At 36.2% G+C, this 24,652-nt stretch overlaps 1 protein-coding gene across 5 annotated transcripts in view; it reads left to right on the forward strand.

Moving 5' to 3' along the window:
- The window catches only part of KYNU (kynureninase), a 152,473-nt gene that overhangs the window by 68,900 nt on the left and 58,921 nt on the right, over positions 1 to 24,652 (forward strand). The window lies entirely within an intron of this gene.

The raw sequence follows: 24,652 nt of genomic DNA on the forward strand, positions 1-24,652 counted from the left end.
AACACAATACTTAGGCTAGAACTGTGACAAACTCCGCCATACCATCACTCGTTCTCAATAAAAATCAGTTTGCACTTAACCCTAGGTATCTAAAGATGGAGTAATTTAAATTTAAATTTTATCCGTCAATCAAGTTTTAAGCAAGTTACTTTACGACCATTTTATTCCAGCTCAGCGCCTGTGGTTCAAGCGGCTAAGGCGCTAGCCACATACACCTGAGCTGGCGGGTTCGAATCCAGCCCAGGCCACCAAACAACAATGACGGCTGCAACCAGAAAATAGCCGGGCGTTGTGGCGGGTGCCTGTAGTCCCAGCTACTTGGGAGGCAGAGGCAGGAGAATCGCTTGAGTCCAGGAGTTGGAGGTTGCTGTGAGCTGTCATGCCACAGCACTCTACCCAGGGCAACAGCTTGAGGCTCTGTCTCAATAAATAAATAAATAATAAAAAAAGACCATTTTATTTCTAAGAATCTTGGAAAGTTTTTATAGTGTCTATAATAGATTTTTTTTTTTTACTACACACTACTGAATTGCCCTTAATTTACCAGTTTGAAGGTGTGTCTTTATATATTACTATTTGTAAAAAATGTTTTTAGTGGGGCAGCTCCTGTGGCTCAAAGGAGTAGGGCACTGACCCCATATGCTGGAGGTGGTGGGTTCAAACCCAGCCCTGGCCAAAACTGCAAAAAAAAAAAATAAATAAAGTTTTTCGTTTTTATTTTCCTGAAAAATATCTCTTGGGGGTGGTTGGGAGGGACATTCAACAATTAACATTTATTATAAAATCCTTAAATAATAGTTTTATTTCATTCAGCAATCAAGTCATGTATTTAAAAAGGTGACAACTGAATTTTATTCTGAACATTAATAAGTTATGGGATTAATATATGTGTGAGGTCTAGCTAATATATTCAGTTATTGAAGCTAATGAATAGAACTAATGAAAAGAAATTTAGCACTGTTTTCAGCAGTCTCTAGGAATTTCTAACCATGACTTCCAACTGGTTTGATGGATAACTGTGAGAGTGGTGCATTACAAAAGTTATAAAGATAATGTTTTCTTAATTTATATATAAATGTTAAGCACCAAAATAAAGAAAGGCTGATAAAAAAATCATATTTTAAAATGGGCTGCAAGGAATCATCAGTCCCTCTTCCCCTCGTACAGACATGTCTCATTAGACTTCATTGTCACGAGACAGGAAGACAGGGACAAATGATCACGGGTTTTGGAATTGGGAATCTGATGTCAAGTCATTTAATTGTTATGTAATCTTGGTCAAGGTACTTGACTTTTCTGCATCTCTATTTTCAAAGTGCTAATTCGGAGTAACTCACCTCATAAATTCAGTATGAGAATGAAGAGTATAAAACATATAATGGATCCGCACGAGTTTTGCTGTTAAATCATGGTTTATTCCTGTTCTATTGTCCTCAGTGAATATGAAATTATGAAGTGGCTCAGTTATATGCTTTCTTTTATTCCAAATTGAAAAGCAAAACAAATGTATTTACTTAGGTTTTATATGTAATTCTCATACTTAAGTACTCTGGTTGCTAAAAAACATGTTTTAAGTGTTTTGTGAGATTTCTTGCACTTAAAAAACACAAGTGTCTACCAAGTCACATTCTCACAGCACTTTCAGTCAAATAAATAAAAGTAGGAAAAAAATAAAAAAAAAATGAAAGTAAAATGCATATATTCATTCCTAAATGATAATGCCGGTTTTCTGAAAGGGTTGCATCAATTTGCCCTGTACTCTTACCAGCATATATGAGCCTTCCTGTTGCTCTCCATCTTCCACAATAGTTACTGTTGTCAGTCTTTGTAATTTTAGCTATTCTGATTCTTTTGTAGAGGTAACATATGGGAGTTTTAGTTTACAATTCCCTGATTATTGATACGGTTCAGAATCTTTCAAATTCTTACTAGCTTTCTGGATATCGTTTATAAAATCCTTGTTCCAGTATCTTGCCCATTTTTCTATTTGGTTATCTGTCTTTTCCTGATTTGGTTGTAAATAGTATATATAGGAACTGATTTTGAAGGAAGTAAAAATAGTAGATTTCAAGTGGTCATCAAAGAAGAAAATAAACTAATTAATAGAAATAGCAGTTGATAGCATGACTTTGATTCACATAATGAATTGAAAATACCAAAGCTTTTAACCTATGAGAAAGCAAAGAGACTTAACAAGAGGCTGAGGCCAAGGAAAACTAAACATAAGGACAGATTAGCAAGTCACAAGAGTCTTCAGGTTAAAGGTAGTTTTCATTATTGGTCTTTGAAGGTACATACTTTATATTGTTCGCCATCCCATCTTTTTGGAGCTCTACCTTGCTTCCATATTTCTCTATCATTATTTGTTTTTAAGAATTTCTTCTTTTCTACACCCACTGAATGTAGATGTTCCCCATTGTTCTTTACGTTACCATCTCTATTGATGTTTAACACACTGCTTCTACTCAGCTATCATTGCCAAGTGCAACTCCTACAGTAGAGAATAGCCTATATACAGAGGGTGCCAAGAAATGCATAAACATTTTAAGAAAGAAAAAAAACTACATTAAAATTATAATGCTCCAGTCATGTTTTACTTCTGCAACTACAAGAGATATAATATACAAGATTGGAAATGTTATTGGTGTATACTGAGTATTACAATTTTAATGCAGTTTTTTTCTTTCCTAAAATGCGTATATATTTTTTGGCACCCTCTGTATATGGATGCCCTATATGCTTCTTGAGATGCTCCAAATATAAATTCATCTTACCCCAGAAAACGTCTCTACTGTTTATTATGTCACCATCCTCTGGACAATTACAATCAAATTACCTATCCTTCACCTTTTAAACTACCCACTTAATTCCATCTTCCCATCTATCTTTCCTTTAATATTCCTAAACAAAAGATGAAGATTTTCAGCTACAAGAAATAGAATCCCAGTTAAAACCAGCTGAAAAATAGGGATTTCTTTTTCTCACCATAGAGGACTGGAGGCAGGAGGCTGCTGGGATGTACTCAGAGCTCAGTTATGTCTGAGTGACATCTCCAGAATTTTCTTAAAATTTTTTCAGACTTCTCACATCTCGGTCACAAGACAGTCGTCCCAAATCCAAATAACTCATTTCTATTTAGGGTAGAGGGAAGAAAGAAGGGAAAAGCAGCAGAGCAGCTTCATCTGTCCCTTTCATCCTAAGTGCTAAATCTTTCCCAGAAAAACCTAGCAGATTATTGCTGATGACTCACTGCTTTATGAAGTGGAAGCTAAGAAAGAGCATGACTAAGAAAATATTTCACATTTATTGCCCTACAGTGGAAAAAAGACTAAGAAAAAGGGGTTAGGAATGGTATTTCTTACATTCCCCAGTTCCACCCCCATAAAATCTCTTTGTTTCTGACTTGTTCTCTCCTTTCCACCTTTATCACTCAAATATTCCTTTCTTTGTCCTTCCTTCTCCCTCCCTCCTTCCCTTCCTCCCTCCCTTCCTTTCTTTCTTTGTCTTTTTCACCTCATTCACAAACTACTTGAAAAAAAAGTATGGGAAACTAATCAGGTGACAAAATATAAAGAGAGAGAAATAAGGACAATGAGAAATAAATACTATGAAGCTAATTTATAGCTTTCACATGAAGGCTATAACCCAACTATAGCACAAGACTATGGGGAAAGGGCCAAGGGAGGGGAAGGGAGGGGGGAGGTTAGGGTGGAGGGAGGGTAATGGGTGGGGCTACACCTACGGTGTATCTTAGAATGAGTACAGGTGAAACCTAATAAATGCAGAATACAAATGTCTACATACAATAACTAAGAAAATGCCATGAAGGCTACGTTGAACAGTTTGATGAGACTATTTCAGATTGTATATGAAACCAGCACATTGTACCTCTTGATTGCACAAATGTACACAGCTATGATTTAACAATAAAAAATATAAAAAAATTTTTAAAAAAAGAAATAATAGATAGTCCCACAAAGTATAATTTCTCCATTTAGATTATAATAAAAATAGGCCACAAATAATCAAAACATTATTTTCAGTGAAAAAACTCTTGGTGTATTAGTGAAGTAGACCAGCTCTTGGTTACAAAAAAAAAAAAAGTCATAAAAACCTTCATAACAATAGATGCTCATTAATTGCTTCCCCAGCAATCAAGGACCAACTTTCTTTCCTTGTAGTGATTCAGGTTCCCAAAGATTTAGGGTTGTATCCTTTGGCTTTTGTATCATAGAGCTCCTTTCTGGATTCAGACAAAGGAATGGGATAGAGATATGTGACTTTTTAAAAGGATTATGTTAGAAATGACAAATGTTGTTTCTACCTTTATTCCATTGACTAACGGTCTGTTATTTTTTCTGAAATATGCAGCATAACTCTGTGCTCAAGGATAACTAGTAGTTTTGCTACATCTGAAACTCAGGTATTTTGTGTTACTAATGCAGAAGAATACTTATTCTGACATGCAGTATAGCATTTGCATTAATAAAATGTGCAGATTGTGAAGATGTGGTCAGATCTGGGCTTGAACTCAGGTCTCTTCGTTACTTTTCAACATAATTTAATTCAGTTAACTATGTGGCTTAATTTACTTAACCAGTGCCTACCTTATAGGTTGTTCTAAAGAGTATTTTTAAAAACACCATTTTTAAAATATTTAGTACTTAGAACTTAAGTACTCAATAAATGTTAGCAATTGTCAATGTATTTTAAAAATACTGAAATATGTATCCTCATTAGAAAAAGAAATAATGAACAAATAAAATTTTTAGACAGAAAGAGAATTTTTAGTTTTTAACTAAAAATGGAACACTTCTATGGAAACACTTTTACGGAAAATAAAAGAAAACAAAATAATCTAAGCAGCTTGGTTAGGACTTAGGAGACTAGAGTGAAATATTAGATAACGGAAATAATACAAATTTTAGTACTCTTATTTTTAAAAAAGCAGTACAAACTATTCATACACCCCTACACCTATCTAATTCCCTTTAAAATGGCCTTCAGCACATAGAAACATGTGATGCCTGGCAAATAGTGAGTGCCAAATAAATGTTTGTTGAATGAATGGTTGATTCTCTTAATTTCTTACTTCTTTTACTCATTTTAGTATGCCTATTTGATTGCTAACATGCTTTTTTTCTTTTAGCATACTGAAGATTGAATGTAAATGGTGACAAAAAAAAAAAGAGTAAATTTTACGAACTCCCACATTGCCTTATTATCATGTACCTTTCCATACTTTCTATTTCGTCTGAATGCAAACATCTCTTAGGCCCAGCCTAATATAACTTTAATTACTATTTATTATTTATTATTACTATTATTACTATTTATTAATTACTATTATAAATAATAAATAGTAATTAAAGTTATAGACCAAGCAGTCTGAATAAAAATGAATTAATTCTGTATCCAGCATAATTTAAGAAAAATGCAGAAATATGAATAAAGACATCATTAGTAAAATCAGAGATACCCAAATAACTCTCACCTGTGATTAGTTACCTCAGTAAACCGTCCATTTCTCTTCGAGGAAGACCTTAATTTTTCTGCAAAGCAATTTTGTAATTCTTCTGGGACACAAATGAATAAGGAATTAAGCCTCAAATTTCTACAGAAAGGTTGGCTGTAACACTTTTTAGTTCTGAATATTGGCAGTCAACACTCATGAACTATTATAGTGGGAATCAAGACTTGAACAACGAATTATCTAGGGAAAATTATTATCAAAAACTTTTATATATAAATTGACATAGTTTATGGCCTTTTCCCATAAAAATTAACCTCTTCTATGAAGGTTTAATATTGGATGTTAAATCATAAGTTATCTTCCCTGAAAATTATTCAAATTAGTCATTTTTCTATTGTCAGTGCCCAATCACCCAATAGGATCTTATTATGAGTGCATAAGAAGAATCTTATGACTACATTCTCTGTGGTAGATTTGCATGCATTTGGATCTTTCATCCACTGGTAAACATTTGAGCAGTAAATTATAAAAAATGAAGTTATAAACAGGAATACCCAATTTATTCTGAATGTCAGGGTGATCTTCTTGAAGCAGATGAAGTTAAGCAGGTAAAATCCCATATAGGGGTTTGTCTGTGTAGAGGAGGTCATTCTAGAAAGTCAAAAATACTGACATGATTACAAGGAAACAAGTATTTGAGTATAATTGTTTAGGGAATCTTATAAAAGAGAAGACAAGAAATGATTCTATAAGGCAGGCAAAGGCCACTAAGCCATGTTAGCTTCTCCTGGAACACCCATGGAAAGCTACTGAAAGGTTTTAGACATTCAAGGAGCTGGGTTTGTTTTAATTTTAAAAGAAATTTCTTGCCTGCAGTAAAATCAGAATGGGATAAAAGTGGACAAAGTCAGGAGGTAACTGCAGTATCTTTGTAAGTATTTTAAAACTCTCTATCATTAAGACAAAGTTCAAAGTATGAAGGTACCAGAGAATAGATCTATTTCATACTACATAAATTTATTTTGATCTCTCAAGTGATTATCCTTATTTATCATCATTGCTTTAGTGATGATACGACCGGTTTTGTGTAGGTCTCAGAAATTGTCTTATATTGAACTTCTATAGTATAAACAGATTTGGCTCTATCCAAAGAACCCAAAGAAAGGACAGGTTCCTGTAGCTATGTGTGGATGTGTGAGTGGGTATACAGATGTGACACAAACATCCTCAGGGTTTGTACTGCATCTGCTCATGAAGAATATTGACTGACCTATGCTTTGATAAGGGGGGAAATGACAAACTGTATATGGAATATCCTAATAACCACAGGCATCCCTGAGTTACAAATATCTGATTCACACTTATAAATGGAGGCTATTACAAGTAATAGGTAAATGTACCTGTTCCAACTCTCATACAAATTCAACTTAAGAACAAACCTACAGAACCATCTCCTTCATAGCCTGGCAACTGCTTGTAGTATAATTGGTCTTCACTCTTTACTTTGGGAATAGTGGATGATTGTTCTGTGAAGATATGTAGTAAACTATCTTGAATTCATCCAGGTAAGAGCAGTAAGTCAAAATTTGTTGATGAGGATTAGTGCTCAAAAATCTAAAAAAATTAGAGCTATTTTTAAGAAATCTTCATCAGGTATTTTATTAAATTTAAGCTTTTATTTAAAACGACCATGTGAGAAAGAATGATTAATTCTTAATGGAAGAGAAGCCTGGATTCCAGATGCTGTTTTGGGATTACGGATCCGGGAAAAGCAAGCCTCCTGGGTACCAATCAGGATGTGTGCTTCTGCAATCACGCTCATCAAGGCCATGAGAGATAATAGCTAAACTTGGGGCCTCCCTAAGGAAACATTAGACTTAGGGTGTTTTGTGGATGATGCACATTTCATAAAATACTTACGTCGTCTCTGGCCTGCAGTATTTTCTCTAACATTCCATTCTTCATGCCTCGTGAATAACCAAGGAAGGCTAATGTAAGTCTTTGTTAAGCTGAAAAGTAACAGTGTTACAATATGAAACATATACACTAGTTCTAATTTATATACTGCCCTCCCTAACACTAGTTCTAATTTATATACTGCCCTCCCTAAGAATCGAGAGGAAAGGTTGTGTCGCATGGCAATAAAAGTGGAATTCAAAAAGATCCCTAGGCAGAAAAAAATTCAACCCAAAATATGAGAGAATTTTCCCATGTCAATCTTTACTATCTACTTACTTTATCCTTTAAATTACTTATGAAAACAATATTAGGTATGTCAATATCAAAGATAGTTGAGCTGAAGAGAAAATGTTAATTTTCACAGCAGATAATCTATCCCAAGAAGGGTATTGGGCAAAGAAGATCATAACTATCATATCATCTTTAAAAACTGGTTTCAAAAGAAGCCATTTATTTATTTATTTACTTATTTATTTATTTATTTTTTGAAACAATCTCACTTTTTTGTCCATGCTAGAGTGCCGTGGTGTCACAGCCCACAGCAATTACAAACTCCTGGGCTCAAACGATCCTCTTGCCTTAGCCTTCTAAGTAGCTGGGACTACAAGTACCCACCACAACACCCAGCTAGTTTTTCTAATTTCAGTAGACACAGAGTCTTGCTCTTTTTACTCAGGCTGATCTTCAACTCCTGAGCTCAAGCAATTCACCTCCCAAAGTACTAGGATTATAGGCTTGAGCCACGGTTTAAGCCCAAAAAAGCAATTTAAGAGAGATGTCCTCAAAAAATTTGCAGTAGACTTCTATGCAATATTATCAAGTTCAGTGTATAAGTAATTATTAAAATAAAGAAAATTTGTTTGAGAAATAGACCATTCGGACTGATGCAGTAATCATTAGAAAATACCTTATGGGAGAGTGTTCTTTCATTTCACATCTAAATGGTGCTGTCTTTACATTTAGTTATCATTACTATGTGGTGGATGAATTAAATGGCTGCTTGAAATCCACTTGATAGGAAACAGGTGGGTAAACCGGTAATGCATCTGCAAAATCAGCCCCATTTTGTTGGGAGGGTTGTAACTGGCAATCTGATGTGTCCCCTACTTGACTTGCCTACTTCCCATTTCTCCCATGGGGTGACCATCACTCTTCCACCCTTTGTGGAATAAATTGCAAATAACTTTAGCTCTTTTTGATTCTGTGCACACTAAACTATCAACATCATATTTTCTACTGCTCTCTTTTACATAACTTATGCATCTACCACATCAAACGTTGTGTGCATCCCCTGTCCAGATGTCATACATTCTGTCTCAGTGACTTTTTTCTTAGCTTTCCTTCCACCTAGAATTCTCTCATATGAATGTTCTCTCTTCCACCACTCCAGCTCAAATACTACCTGCTTCAAAGATTACAACCTGTCCTGGAAAATTACATTGTGTAGCTCTCATTGTAACAGCAAACATCGTGCATTTTAAAATTTATTCACATGCCAACAATAAGAGACCACGAGATTTCATATAAAAACTTGTAGTTTCAAATATCTTCTGAAAAATTTGACATTTGACAACACAGGACCATCATTCCTGTAGAGCAGAAGTCCCCAACCTCTTTGGCACCAGGGGCAAGTTTCATGGAAGAAAATTTTCTTCACAGACCTGGGCAGAGTGGGAAAATGGTTTATATAAAGGCTTCAGGCAATTGATTTATTAAGGTCTCTGAGTAGTCAAACCTCTCTGCTAACAATAACCTGTATTTTCAGCCACTCCCTGATATATTACTACCTCAAGCCCACCTCGGATCATCAGGCATTAGATTGTCACAAAAGGACCGCAACCTATATCCCTCACTTGCAAAGTTTACAATAGGGATCACACTCCTGTGATGTAATATATTGCCACTGCTGATGTGACAGGAAGCAGAACTCAGGTGATTCAGGTGATGGGGAGCAGCTAAAAATGCAGATGAAGCTTTGCTTGCTCATGCTCCTGGGCAGCCTGGGGCCTAACAGGCCAGAGATGGTACTGGTTCATGGCCTGGGGATTGAGGACCACAGCTGTAGGACAACAAGTGAATTATCTCCAAATAGTGTACATTGTACTCTGTAGCAGCCCTTATAGCCTATGGCTAGGAGGAGTGAGAGTTATAAGAAATACCTGTATAGCTCAATAATGGAACACCTTGGTGGAAAGGGCACGGAGAGGGATTTAGTTCTAACAAGCATGAGAGCTCACGAGATGAGAGCAATGGTGAATTGGCAGTCTCTACACCTGTGGTGTTGAGAGGCACGAGATCAGCCTTATATTAGGCTGCTTACCCTGTCTCCTCTCCTGCCTGCAGAATGCCGGCACGGCGTCTCTCTGCTGAAGATCACTAAGCTCTACTAAAGACTAAGATCTATCTTTCTAAGAAGGTTGCTTTACTCTCTATCTCTCTCTCTCCAGCTAACAGACCTGAGCAAGGTAACATAGCAGTCCACGTCCGGAACCTGATTAAGCCGGGCCCGAGACCTGGCCAGTCCTGGGCCCTGGCAAGTGTGTGCCCTTCTGAGGCTCCACCTCTATTACTCTACTTTCTATGTTCCTGTGCATGTACACATCATTTAGCTCCCACTTATAAATGAGAACATACGATATTTGACATTCTGTTTTTGAGTTATTTCAACTAACATACTGACCTCCAGTTTTATCTATATTGCTGCAAAAGACATGATTCATTCTTTTTTTATGGCTGAGTATTATTCTATGACATGGCTTGAGGCAAACCAGGAGTTCCAGCCCAGCTAGGGAAAAATAGTGAGACCTCGTATCTACTATCATCTATCTATATTTAATCTATATCTATCTATCTACTATCTATATGCATATCTATCTATCTATATCTATCTACTATCTATAGATATGTATAAATATATGTATAAATAGATATACTATCTATAGATATGTATAAATATATACTATCTATAGGTATATATAGATGATAGATGGTAGGTATAGAAAGGTGATAAGTATAGATAGATGATAGTAAATAGACATAGAAATATATGTATCTATATATAATATATTGATAGGTGATATATAAAATGTATCTATAGATGGATAATAGTAGACAGATAGATGACACACTCACAGTAGAACCTCTTTAAATTTGGTCAACATAAGGAATTAGGCCTATTGTACTGCTACATACATGTGGTACATTTCTATGAAAATTAGGTCAACTTATATATCACATTTTATTTATCCAATCATCAGTTGATAGACATTTAGGTCAATCCCATATCTCTATTATTGTGAATAGTGCTATAGAAAAGATATGACAGTATTTTTTTGATACAACAATTTCTTTTTCTTTATGTATGTACCTAGTAGGGGAGTGGCCAGATCAAATTAGTTCTTTAAGAAATCTCTATACCATTTTCCATAAAGGTTATACTAATTTATATTCCACATTTCTTGTCAACATCTATTATATTTTGGCTTCTTAGTAATAGTAATTCTGATTGGTGTGAGCTGGCATCTCATGGGGGCTTTAATTTTCATTTCTCTAATGATTAGTGATGGTGAGCATTTTATCATATGTTTATTGACTATTTGTATGTCTTTCTTTGAAAAATGTCTATCCATGCCTATTGCCCACTTTTTAATAGGATTATTTCCTTTCTTTTCATTATTTTATTTTTATTGCTTGTTTTTTGTTAAAATTTAATTTTATTATAATTATAGACAGGAAATCTCACTATTTTGCCCTGGCTGGTCTGGAACTCCTGCCTAGTCTCAAGATATCCTCCCACCTTCACTTCCCAAATTGTTGGGATTACAGATAGACACCAACATGCCCAGTCTATTTTTGTTTGTAGGCTTGTTTGTTTGTTGTTTAGCTGTCTGAGTTCTTTGTAGATTCTGGATATGAGTCCTTCATTGGATGCATAGTTTACAAATAATTTTCCCCTGTTCTGTAGGTTGTCTGTTTGTTGACTATTTCTTTTGCTTTCAAGAAGCTTTATAGTTTGATTAAGTTCCATATGTATAGTTTACTTTTGTTGAATTTTGAGGTCTTAATCATAAATTCTTTGTCAATGTCAAGAAGACTTTTTTATGGGTTTTCTTTTGGAATTTTTATAGCTTCATGTCTTACATTGATTCTTTTAATCCATCTTGAGTTAAGTTTTGTATATGGTGAAAGAGAGAGGTCTAGTTTCATTGTTCTCCAATTTTTCCAGCACTGTTTATTGAATAGGGTGTCCTGTTCTCAGTATGAGTTTTGTCTACTTTGTTAAAGGTTCATTTCATGTAGGTTGTGGTGCTTTATTTCTGTGTTTTCTATTCTCTTCCACTATTCTATCTTTCTATTTTTATGCCAATACCATACTGTTTTGGATACTATTGCCTTGTAGTATAATTTGATGTCGGGCAATGTGATGCCTCCCACTTAGTACTTTTTGATTATAATTTTTTTGGTTATTCAGACTCTTTTTGTTCCATATGAATTTTAGGATTTTTTTCTAATTATGTGAAAAATTATGTTGATATTTGACATAAATAGTATTATATCTGTACATTGCTTTGGGCAGCCTGGTCATTTTAATGATTTTGATTTCTCTAACCCAAAGGTATAGGATGTTTCTTAAGAGGAATCAGTATCATTAAATTGATATTGATTCATGTCATCTATAATGTTTTCTCTCAATATTTTTTAGTTTTCCTTATAGAGATCTTTTGCCTCTTTAGTTAAATGAATTCCTAGGTTTGTTTAATAGCTATTATAAATGGAATTGACTTATCAATTTGGTTCTCAACTTGGTCATTATTGATGTACAGAAATGCTACTGATTTTTGTATGTTATTTTATATACTGAAACTTTACTGAATTTATTTAACAAGACTAAGAATCTTTGGCAGATGTTTTAGTATTTCCTGGTATAATGTGACTTCTTCTTTTTACATTTTATCTAGTATATTTCCTTCTCTTGCCTGATTGCTCTGCCTAGAACTTCTAGTACTGGACTGAATCTAAGTGGTGACAGTGGGTATCTTGTCTTTTTCTACTTCTTAGAAGTGCTTCAGTCTTTCCCTGTTCATGGGGTTGTCGTATATGGCTTTTATTTTATTATTATTTTAATTTTTTTTTTTGCAGTTTTTGGCCGGGGCTGCTTTTAAACTCACCACCTCCGGCATATGGGGCCGGCACCCTACTTCTTTAAGCCACAGGCACCACCCGATTTTTTGAGGCATAATCTTTCTATGCCAATTTTATTGAGGGTTTTATCATAACATGGTGCTGAATTTTATCAAATAGCTTTTCTATATGTATTGAGAAAATCACGTGGTTTTGTTTTTAATTCTTTTTATGTAGTGGATCACATTTATTGATGTGCTATGTTTAACCATCCTTGCATTCCTAGAATGAAACCAAGTTGATCATGATATATTATCTTTTGATATGCTGTTAGATTAAGTTTTTAATATTTATGTTGAAGATTTTTGTATCTATGTTCATTTGGAATATTGATCTGTAGTTTTCTCTTTTTGTTGAATTCTTGCCTGGCTTTAGTATCAAGGGAATACTGGCTTTATATAATGAGTTAAAGAGAATTCCCTTCTCTTTGATTTTTTGGAAGAGTTTTAGTAGAATTGATACTTTTTCTTGTACATCTGGTAGAATTCACCTGTATATTCATCTGATCCTGTTTTTTTTTTTTCTTCTTTTTTCTTCTCATTCAATATCACAACTTACTATTCATCTGTTCAGGATTTGTACTTAGTTCCAGTTCAACCTTAGGAGGTTGTATATTTATGGAAATTTATCCATTTCCTGAGATTATTTACAATCTATATTTTGAATTCTTTATCTGGCACTTCAGAATTTTTATTTTGGTAAGGATTCATTGCTAGAAAGTAAGTGTCATCCTTTGGGTACGTCACTATATCCTGGGTTTTTTTTTTTTTTTTTTTGTACTGCCATAATTGTTATTCTGGTTCCTTCTTGCCTAGAGAAACATCTGTCTTCTTATTTTTTAATTTACTTTCATTTGGATGGGCTTTGTTTATTTGTTTGTCTTCCTTAAAGGTGACTATAATATATGTTGTGTATAGTTGCTTGGTTTTTCTTCTGGCTGTTGTGTTCAGTGGCAACGACCCTACATGAATTCCTTGCTTTTAGGTAAGCTATAGTGTGGTTGATTCCTCAAATTCTTTTTGTAATAGCAAGGTACTGGGCATGTGAGTAGGCTCAGGGTCTCCTAAGAGGCTGATGGAAATCTCAAGAAGCGTATCTCATTCCTAACATTGGGCACTTGCATCTGCAGATTTTGTATTGGGTTTTGCAGTTTGACCTCAAGGCCACTAAGTGGTGCTTTTAAATAAAAGCCAGCTATGGCACTACAAGTGCTTAATCTTCCTGAAGCTCTCAGTTGCTCCAGGCAATGGCCTGGAAAGCACATTGGCCTGATTTCCCTGCTCAGCTCCAGAGGACAGAGGATGAAGCTGGATGTAGCTGGATAAGCCTGTCCTTGGGTCCCACAATGACAAGCACGAATACCAGTCCCGGATTGGGGGGGTGATAGGAAGCTTTTGGTGGAATGCATTGTGGTCTCTGCAAGGGTAGAGGATGCTTCCCTAGCACTACAGTCTCAGCAGGCTAGAACATTATCTGTTTCTCTGTTGTGTCCCCATTGTGATGCTCTGGGAGCTCAGTTCAGTTAGACATTGCCATTTATCTCCAGACTGAAGTGAAACTGCCAAGTTCATAACAGATCCCTATACCAACATAATGTAAAGCCTCCTCCTTCAGGTCAGAACACAGAGCTCCCTGCTTTCTGCTACTGAGACACTAATGCTCTGGGCAGAGAGGGGAGAGACCCTGCCTTTCTTGCAAGTCTGAGCATGGTGGCTACATTCCAGTAGGTACATCTCCAGAACTCACGTTCCCCGAAGAGCCCCAGAAAGGCAGTCCTCTGACGTGCCTTTTCCAAGAGTAATGGTAACCACAGTTAAGCCTAAAGCACCGGTGGAGAGGGGAATTTCTCTCCTCACATCTGGCCTGAGCAACGAGATAGCTCACTCAGTGGGATGAGATTACATGCTTCCCTTGAAAAGTTGAGCACAGCTTTTCTGTCTCTGCTGGAAATGGTCCTGCCACTCCACGCCCATGTGGGAGCTCTTGGCCTCAGAAAGCACAGTTTCCTTTCTTGCAATTGGATGGTTCCCATGGAGTGCTGCACTCTTCCTACATTTAGGGGCAGCATTCCCTGAGAGTTAGACTGCCAGGAGCTCTACAATTCTCCTTGGTCCAGCCAGCTGTGTGCAGCTTCCATTCTTTAAGCTGGCACTGGGGAATGTGAGTGGAGGCTCCTGTGCTGTGGAGACATAAGGGCTGAGTTTCCCTGGGCAGGACACAGTCCTCTGATGGCTGTGCCCGAGTATGGCAGCCCTTTGTCCCCATCAGAGACCATGGGGAGGGTGGATGACCTGGAGTGAGTTTACAGTTTAATGTAATGCCGATGAGACGATGATTTGGGGAAATCACCACCCACACTAGTGTTTTGTTTCACGAGGGCAGAGGAGTTCTGTGACAGTTCAAATACCAGCAGTCTGCGACAGGGGTAGGAGAAGCCCAAACTACCATTTTCCATACAATACCAAGTCCTTCAGAGTTCCTAACTGACCTCTGCCAGCTTCTTGCTTCCTTCTTTTTCTGTGCCCCAGTTCCTTCCTCTGAGCTCTCTGCTATGTTCCAGCATTCTCCCCTTAACATTCTATTTAAGGTATGATTATTCACTTTTAACTTTGGCTCATCTTTTCTAAGGAGAACTGTCATCCAGTGTCTTTAGTTAGCCATGTTGACCCCTTGACTTAATTACATAGTAACTTGAGTGATAATTTTTTCCCCTTTATTATTGGTAAACCAAACAAGAGCATCCACTGAGAGAAAGACTTCCTATTCAATAAATGGTGCTGGGAGAACTGGATATCCACATGTAAAAGACTGAAACTGGACCCGCGCCTTTCTCCACTCACAAAAATTGATTCAAGATGGATAAAGGACTTAAATTTAAGGCATGAAACAATAAAAATCCTCAAAGAAAGAATAGGAAAAACACTGGAAGATATCAGCCTGGGGAAAGACTTTATGAGGAAGACTGCCATGGCAATAGCAACAATAGCAATAACAAAATGAGATTTATTATCAAAATTTTCTTGCTTCTCTGTGTCAAGATAAATCTACCTTCCTTTTGTACTTCCATAGCATCATGGAAAATGTACTACTGGCCACTTCTTGCACTGTCTATGCCTATTTTATTAATAGTTCTCAAATTTAGGAAGCTTGTGTCAGTAAAGTGTTTGATGACTGATTGAGAGTGAGCCTAGCAAATCTCCCAGGCTCTTGAGAGTGCTTTGAGTATAGTCATTTATCTTTAAATATGTATCTGGCAGGCCAGTGAATGGGTAAGAGTATGTACATCAGGAATAGAGTGAGTCAGGTTAATTTGATAGATCACTGTATTGCATAAAAAACACAACTGTGTTCCCAATTAAATAGAATCAGAAATTTCTGCCGAATTACTTATAATGGTTAATTATTCTAAAAATCAAGAAAATGTTTTGCAAATTTTGAATTCTTTTCCAAATTCCATTTCTATTCTTTAACACACTTAGCACATGCAGACTCCTCTATTGAGTCATTAAATATTAAATGAACTAAATTAAGCTTGAAAAATTACCTTAAGTTATTTTTCCCATCTCGGGTTTCTGAAATAAATCAAATAAACTACATTTTCTGTGGGGTCCTTGCCAGTTAGAAAAAGACTGTAGAAGCAAACAGTACTTCTAAATTTGTTTTATTTTTTTCTGGTTTTGTACTTACTTTTGAGAATAAATAAAGCATGACAATTATTGTTTTTTCTAGTAAAAGAAATAGATGAAATTTTCCCTTTAAAGCACGCTTTGTTTAGTGGTAAGAAGGCTGAACCTGCAAATTACACAATAACTTAGGGTTTCAAGATTGGTTTCCTTTTCCTTTCTTCCAGATCCTTTTTTAGCTTTTCAATGTTAGCTCTGTCTCATACCTTTGCAACTGACACATTTGCCTTAAATTTCATTATCAAAATGTTCCTTTTCTCCCTTCCTCTCATTTCTCATCTTTGAATTTGACAGTCTCATCAATGTCTTCTTTAATTAAAAAAGCAGGGCTAAAATGGTAACTCCAGGTTCTGAAGTGGTGCTTCAGACAGTGTGAATAATAGTAGCTTCTGTTGATGCATGCTGAAATTCCAGTATCTGATCCAATTTTCCCCACAATCCTAACAGTAAGTTTTTAGCATGGCTTTACCAAGGGAACCAAGTCTGAGAGAGGCTAAGCCCTCACCCAAGGTGACTTAACCAGCTGGTAAAGGCTGGAGCTGGAGTCTAGTTATGGCTGACACCAATACCCTCCTCCCACTGTATTGTCTCTTTTCATCTGTATATGAACTAGTCATGTCATGACAAAGAGGTCTCAGCGTTAAAAATAGAACAGAAATACACCAAAATATTAGTAGCAATTTGTTCTGGGTGACCAAAATTACAAATGAGTTTTTCCCTCACCTTTTCACATTTTGTTAGTTTCCAAATGTCCATGCATAATGTTTTCTTGTTCAACAAAAGCTATTAACTAAACTTAAAAAAAAATGTCAAAGAAGAAATATATAGTCCTCTTTTCTTGGTACTTTATTTTCTTGGGAATCTGAGATCTCTGTCTCTGTAGGTGGTGCAGTGGTCTCTTTTGGGAATGTTGAGAATCCATAATTTTTACTTTGCTCCTAGATATTAAGAATGGAGACAGAAGTCTTTCTGAATTAGATTCTGCTCAATGACAGCCATCAGCAGTGCCTACTCCCAGATCCTTTAACCCACTCCTTTCATCCACTCCTGTTTATAGAGGCCCCAAGACACTGGCTTCTCTATCTGTCCTGGTGAGTCTCTTAGGCAGTTGGTCCATGAGACCCACTTCCAGCAATGATGGCACCTTTGTGACTCCTATTAGCATGTCTTCAGTGAAGTTTAGGGTATTTGCAGAGCTCTCTTTCCCATTAAAAGAGCTTGCAAACCTCCATATGATTGGGAAATGATTTTCCTGACACTGGAGAGAATTCTAGCAGTATCTGGGGTGCACAGAACCACCAAGAACTTCATTCTTTCACATGAATATTGATATCTCATTTTATGTCAGGCATGGATTTAGAAAGAGAGAAAAAGATAATAGAGATTAAGAAAAACTCCACTGTCTCTGTCTTTAAGGAGCTCAGAACCAGATGGGGCATAGAGACATATAAATAGAAAAATTGCTTTAGACTGTGTTAAGTACTTGGCAAAGGTGAGAACAGATTCTCTGAGGTGTCTCAGAAAAAAAACAAGCCATTCTAACACCACAAAACTACATTTATGCAGTCTCAAATTTATTTAACCTTAAGGTGGGGCCAAAACCACATAAGGTGAATTGGCTCAAGGGTGCTCTGAGGTCGTTAAGGAGATACGTTCCCTTTCCCTAGTGCAGCTCAGAAACTAAGATTTCCCCTTGCCATCTTTTCAAATTCCTGCAAGACACAACTGTGGTGCCAGATTCTCCTCTATCAGTTCCAGAGTAACTGGTTAGCTATGTAAATCAATTTGCAGAGAGACTTCTGGAGCTTTACCAAAGAATAATTTGGTTTACATGTTAATTTTTTAAAAATGTGAATTCTCTCTTCCTTATGAAATAAACAGAGGCCAAGAAGGCTTTAAAAAATTGTAATGGCTTGACCATCTTCAACACCTGACTGAAATTTCTCCATCCCCATTCAGGAATCCAGGATTTTTATCCCAAGACAAGTCCTTTGGCTTGCGTGTATCCACTCCCTTCTCGCCAAAATCCCATTCTATGTTGCCTTATTTTCCCACAAGGACACATCCCTCACATTGTCCTTTAGGATTTCTTTAAACTGAGATAAGTTACTACACTCTTAAAAATATCAAGGCAGGGCATGATGTAAGTTAGTAATGAAATCCTAGTGCTGTATTACTTTAATTTGCACAGGTTGACAAGTAAGTGAGTATTTCAGGATGAATTCATTTTTCGCTTTTTAGCTTATCCTTATTTGAAGAAAAGTTTTTTTATTTATTATTAAATCATAGCTGTGTACATTAATGCAATCATGGGGCACCATACACTGGTTTTATAGACCATTTGACATATTTTCATCACACTGGTTAACATAGCCTTCCTGGCATTGTCTTAGTTACTGTGTTAAGACATTTATATTCTACATTTACTAAGTTTCACATGTACCCTTGTAAGATGCACCGCAGGTGGATCCCGCCAATCACCCTCCCTCTGCCCATTCTCCCCTCACCCTCCCCTCTTTCTCCCACTTCCCCATATTCTTAGGCTATAGTATCTCAAAAATCAAAGGAAAGTTTTTAAGCCACCTGGTAGTAACGTTCATTCTGATTTCATTCTGATTCCAAGTTAAAGGCACTCACTTTTAGTCCCATGATTTCTGTGTTCACTTTCTCATAGCATTCTCTTTTTTGATTCAGAACACTCCTTACTGGATCTCTTATCTTCCAAATTAAGCTGTCTGGAAATTCCAAAGTATATTCATCCCTGGTTATCTGCTCAAATGCATGGCACAGAGCAACATTCACTTTACCAGGGCCTGTAGTCTCCTGTATACATACGTTGACATAAGTACTATCGATCCATAGCCCTAGGATAATGCAGGTTTTCCAATTGATTTATTGTGTAGAGTAAGGGTTATTAGTACCTTTCTCTATGTACTTATATTTTAAAATAGTATTTTATGGGATACATTTGAAATTATTCAGACATTAATCTTAAATAATCCATCACAAAGTTAAGAATGAAATCTTATCTACCATCTTAATTTTTCATGTTTCTCTTCCTCTTTGTTGCTAAATTTTAATATGGACATTTAGAATTGATTATCAAGTGGATAGCTTCCTGGATGGAATATTGTATGCATTTTTTCCTGTAATATCTTACATATACTGATTATTTTTATTGTCTTCTGTGTTATCTACAAAAGCCACATGATTAAAATTACTTTGAGTAACATTCAGTTACTGTCCTATAGAAAATTTAAGCTTTGATTCCTGTTACTGTGCTACTTATTTTTATAAAGCTCTACTTGGAATACAGTATCATTTTGCCTTTTTATTTGTTATTATTTTGTATTGTTTTATGTTTTAACAGTGAACAGTGGCTATTTTCATTGAACTATTGGTATAAATAAATGAAGGCTTATCATACTGCATTAAAAATTAGTAGATATCTATATTAAATAATTTTTGGAAAGAAATTATGACACATATAACTTATTGACTGTAAGTTCAGAGTGAACATAATAACCAGCAAGCTGGAAGAAAAGGGAAAAAGAACAAGAACAATTTTTGAAGACCATGGTAAATTTAGTCTGAATAAAGGGAAAGACTTTCAGAACAGAAAATCACTCTGAAATGAAGTATTTACTGATTAATAGAGGCCCCTTTTATAGAGATATTTACTCTAGTGATTTTAAACTTTGCATCTATGAATGCTTTTGAAGACACTGATTAATTGGGGAAGTTGAATGTTCCAAGACTGGGGCAAGAAAATCTACCAGCTTTCACTCTCCTCTCCATTCCCAGCTTTGACTGGCTCTATTCGACAGCTCCCTGAATACAAACTTCTTCAGGAAAGCCCAGGATCTGAGTAACTAGCCGACCTGTCCTTGTTCATTCACCACTTGCTCACAGTGTCTATATAGAGCTGACTAACATGCGTACACACAAATCTCCCTGTAACTTTTCTTTTTTCATTCATTTTTCTCAAATTTTCCATCACACTTTTTCTCTTTAAGATAATATTGTTCAAATTTATAGCATTGTTGTTCTTGGATCGTTTCCTCTTACTTTTGTATCAAGCAAGGAGTGATATTCAAAACATTTAACCCCCTGATTGGTATGGTGGTTGTCATCCTCTATGGGACTACTGGCTGGTACCTGCTGTTAGCCTGGAGGGACTGATAGGCATCTGGTTAACCCACCGTAATGATAGTGGCACTGGCAAGGTCATTGTCTCATCTACTGGAGTCTGGGCCAGCACCTGGGAGAGAACATTCAGGCTCTGGTGTTTATGATTAGCCTCAGGCACCTCACACAGGCACCTGTCAGGGACCACAGGGCTGAAGTAACAGGTAGTTTTATTTAAGTGGCTTAGTATAAAGTCTATTAACCTACGGTAAGTATTTCATTATTTAACTATCAATAAGAGGTTACTAATGCCTACCAGCTGAATATCAGCCTTGAATATAGCCACAAATATCTTGTGTAATTACATTTTTCATGTTAAATATGCTACTTGTTACTGATCTTCATAATTAATGGGTATTCTTTTTAGTGAAGAAGGAATAAACAAAATAATAATAATCCAAAGTCAATTTATTACAAAATAAATAAAAAACATTATCAGAAATTTAATGCTACTGGGAAAATAATTCAGCTGTACCATTCCATATTACATTCTAATAAATAAGTAAACAATGAATCAAAGTTGAGAGACAGCCAGCTCTTTCCCTGGAAATGTCAGCATAAGCCTTGTGTATTACATTACGCCACTGATTAAAAAAAAATTCTTAGCATTGTGCTAGTGAAGATGGCAAGAGAAAAACACACATGATATTCCTTAATTAATTGAGAGGAATCTTAAACACATTTTTGATTACTATTTTGCCCAAGGTACTTCCTTACAAAAAAAAAGATGTCATGTCTGAATAATAGCACATGTAATAAAATATCATCAGAAACAGAGAAACTCAAATAATATTCTTTTAATATTTAACATCATTATAGAGAACACCTACTGCCAGTTGTTAAGACTTTACTTTTTGTTCACCTACTTATTTATTTAATAATTATTAGGGTTCATATTGTGTGAGAGAAAACAAAAAGATTGGAAATTTGCTACAAAGATAAGCAACCAGGGCTGTATGATGAGAGAGGGGAGAGAACTGGCAAAAGAACCTCATGAAAGTTCTCTTGGGATCACAGTCTGAGCTAGCTATGGAATGAGGGGAGGAAGAATATTCTGAAGAAAGAAAAAAGTTTATGTAATTAGGGTGAGGCTGGTATGGAGGTATCTGAGACAGGAGAGCTAGAAAGTAGCGGGTCACTAAGATGTATGAATTCTATTCTGAAGCTAAGGAGAGTTCTTTAAGAAAAGCAGGGAGGCTCAGAATCAAATATGTGATTAAGAGAGTTCACTGGAAGAAGTTCACTGGAAGTATTTGGGAGGGTTAGGAGATGACTTTAATAGTGTGGGGGTTGGCTCTAATGGAGGTGGCATGGTGGCTGAATGATGCCATGTTAGTATGTAGTTGTGTCATAAGCATGAGCACCTGTGGGCAATTTTGTATAAAAACGTGTTGAAAATACTTGATTTTTATTAAAGATTGCATAAAGTAGGTACTCAAGTATAGGATTTATGTTTTCATTGGTACATATCGTGTTACCTACTCTTAGAGGTTAAATAATGAAAATACTTAACTGGACAGTTGTGGAGAAGTTTTAGAGAACTCGTAATTTTTATTAATATTATTATTTTTAAGATGTTGCCATCTAGTGACATGTTTATAAAATCACTTTGTCGTGCTTTTCAAGTTTTTATTCTTCCATCCTTTCTTCAAAACTGTCTAATTTTAATAATTTATGTTACTGCCGTCCGTGGGGAAAGAATCATACATGAATTAAAACCTATTGTAGAAGCCGCAATTGATTTTTTGATGAGGTGCCACAAATATGGCCACAGGCTTTTAATAACAGGATACGGTAGGTGAAGTTTTGTGGTTTCTTCAATGTGCCATTCTTTATAAATAACTGATAATAAAATAAAAGTGTTGCCTTTTCTACTCCTTGAGTTTTCTAAGAAAAGTTGAGTTGTAAAAAAAAAGCATATCTATGAAAAGCTGAGCTATAAAAGTGATTCATAAAAAAGTCATTGCTTTAATAAAAAATGTTGGTGAGAAGAAAGTGGGCCTCAAATTTAGAATAATTAACTTTCAGTTTTTCTCAAATAATGTTTTTGTATTATAAATACAAGTTAACAAATGTGTGTGTGTGTGTGTCTGTTAAACCTCAACGTTAGTCTGAAAGCCCAGGTTTTTATAATGTCTAAGCCTCAAATGAGATTAATTGTATTCCTTTGATGTTACTTTTCAAACTTAATGTTAGCTCAAAGTACCTATCTTATTAATATGGTATGCATTGCTCATTTTTTGACAAGAAACAAAGCCCAAATCTATCTTCCCCTGCCCAATTATAAAATACCAGTAAGAACTTTTCTTTTTGTGAGATACTAGCTCCAGTCACACTATAGTGATGTTTTTAACTAATAACTTTTCAAACTACTGAGTTTTCTTTATGGAAACTAATGCTGTAAGGTAGACATGAGCAAATCTTTTCTGTAATGGGCCAGGTAGAAAATATGTTAAGCTTTGTGGGCCATATGGTCTCTGTTGCAACTACTCAATTCTGTTTCTATAGTACAAAAACAGCCATGGCCCAAATTTAAACCAATGAGACTGGTCGTGTTCCAGTATAACTTCAGAAACACACGTCATAGTTTGCATCTCTCTGCTCTAGGGAAACACCTATAATAGCTGTTTGGGGTTATTTATTCTTAGGAGGTGTTAGAACAGTTCTAAAATCATCCCACTGCAATTATTTACTTCAGAAACTTTACTTCCATTGAGGGACATGTGCCTTCAGCATTACAGAAAATCTAACATTTGGAGCATACAATTATTATATATGCACTTGGTAAACTAATAGCAGATAAACCCAGAAGTAAAATATTTTCCACAGTTCTATCACACTCATTTAATGATCGGGTTTTAAATTCACGTTCATGTACAAAGTTGTCTTCATGTGGAATGAATCGTTATATTTTCAAAGTATAAATTTTAACATTTTGGCTGGACATGGCAGCTCATGGCTCGAATCCTAGTACTTTGGAAAGCTGAGACAGGAGGATTGTTGAAGCCAGGAGTTCACAACTAACCTGAGCAAAGAGCATGGCCCTGTCTCCACAAAAAATGGAAAAATTATCTGGATGTGGTGGTGCACAACTGCAGTACCGAGGCAGTAGCATTGCTTGAACCCAGGAGTTTGAAGTTGCTGTGGGCTATTTTGATGCCACCGCATTCCAGCCTGGGTGACAGAGGCAGTAGCATTGCTTAAACCCAGGAGTTTGAAGTTGCAGTGGGCTATTTTGATGCCACCGCATTCCAGCCTGGGTGACAGAGCAAAACTTTCTCGAGGAAAAAAAATGACATTTAGATATGTAGTTAAATTACTTTGATGATAAGCATTAAATTAGAAAATTACTACTGGGGTAGAATTTGGATGTTACTATACTATGTGTTCATTGTCTACTTTGACTCTCTGGGAATTTAGTTAGAACAAGGCTTGGTTTCAACTAAAAAACCAGGGTGAATTCCACTAGGCAGACACATAAAGCACCTGAATCCAGATGACAAATAAATAAGGCAAATTGGTGTCAGATCAGAAGAGGTTACCACGGGCCAAAGTCAGTGTAAATGGACAAGGCAGTAGAGTCAACGTTAACTTAGAAATTCTCTAACAACATCATTTGCACCTCTCTTCGATTGGATAAGAATACTTTTAAAATTGAACGTCAGATAACGCAGCTGGCTGACATTAAGATCTGTGGTATATCAGAAGTATGCATCTTTGCTGACAGAATAGCCCCTAGCATGGAGGTACACTTTTATTCAGACCTGGGAACTAAAGGGACTCAGGCGGTAACTGATCCACACCCCCCACCCAATCTAGTGATCCTTCTGTAACTTGTACTCATTGATTTATTTATGGATAGCCTTGTCAGTTGAGCTAGGCAGGACTTGATTGGAAGGACTTCGTCTTAGCTGAGCTCTCTTATGCATCTGTGGCCAGCTGAGTGTGTGGGTGAGTTGATGATCCAGGCTAAACTCAGGTAAGGATGGCTCTGGTGCACATTTCATTCCTTAGCCATCTGGGCCTGCAGGTTGGCCCAAGCAAGTCCTCATAAAGATAGCACAGGGCAAAAGAGAGCAGCCTAATCACTCAAGTGGTTTTATGGTAACATTCTGTTTGTATGAACAAGTCACACGGCTGGGCCCAGTGTCAGAGAATCGTATTTTAC

This window comes from Nycticebus coucang, chromosome 7, assembly GCF_027406575.1.
Source record: "Nycticebus coucang isolate mNycCou1 chromosome 7, mNycCou1.pri, whole genome shotgun sequence".
NCBI lineage: Eukaryota > Metazoa > Chordata > Mammalia > Primates > Lorisidae > Nycticebus > Nycticebus coucang.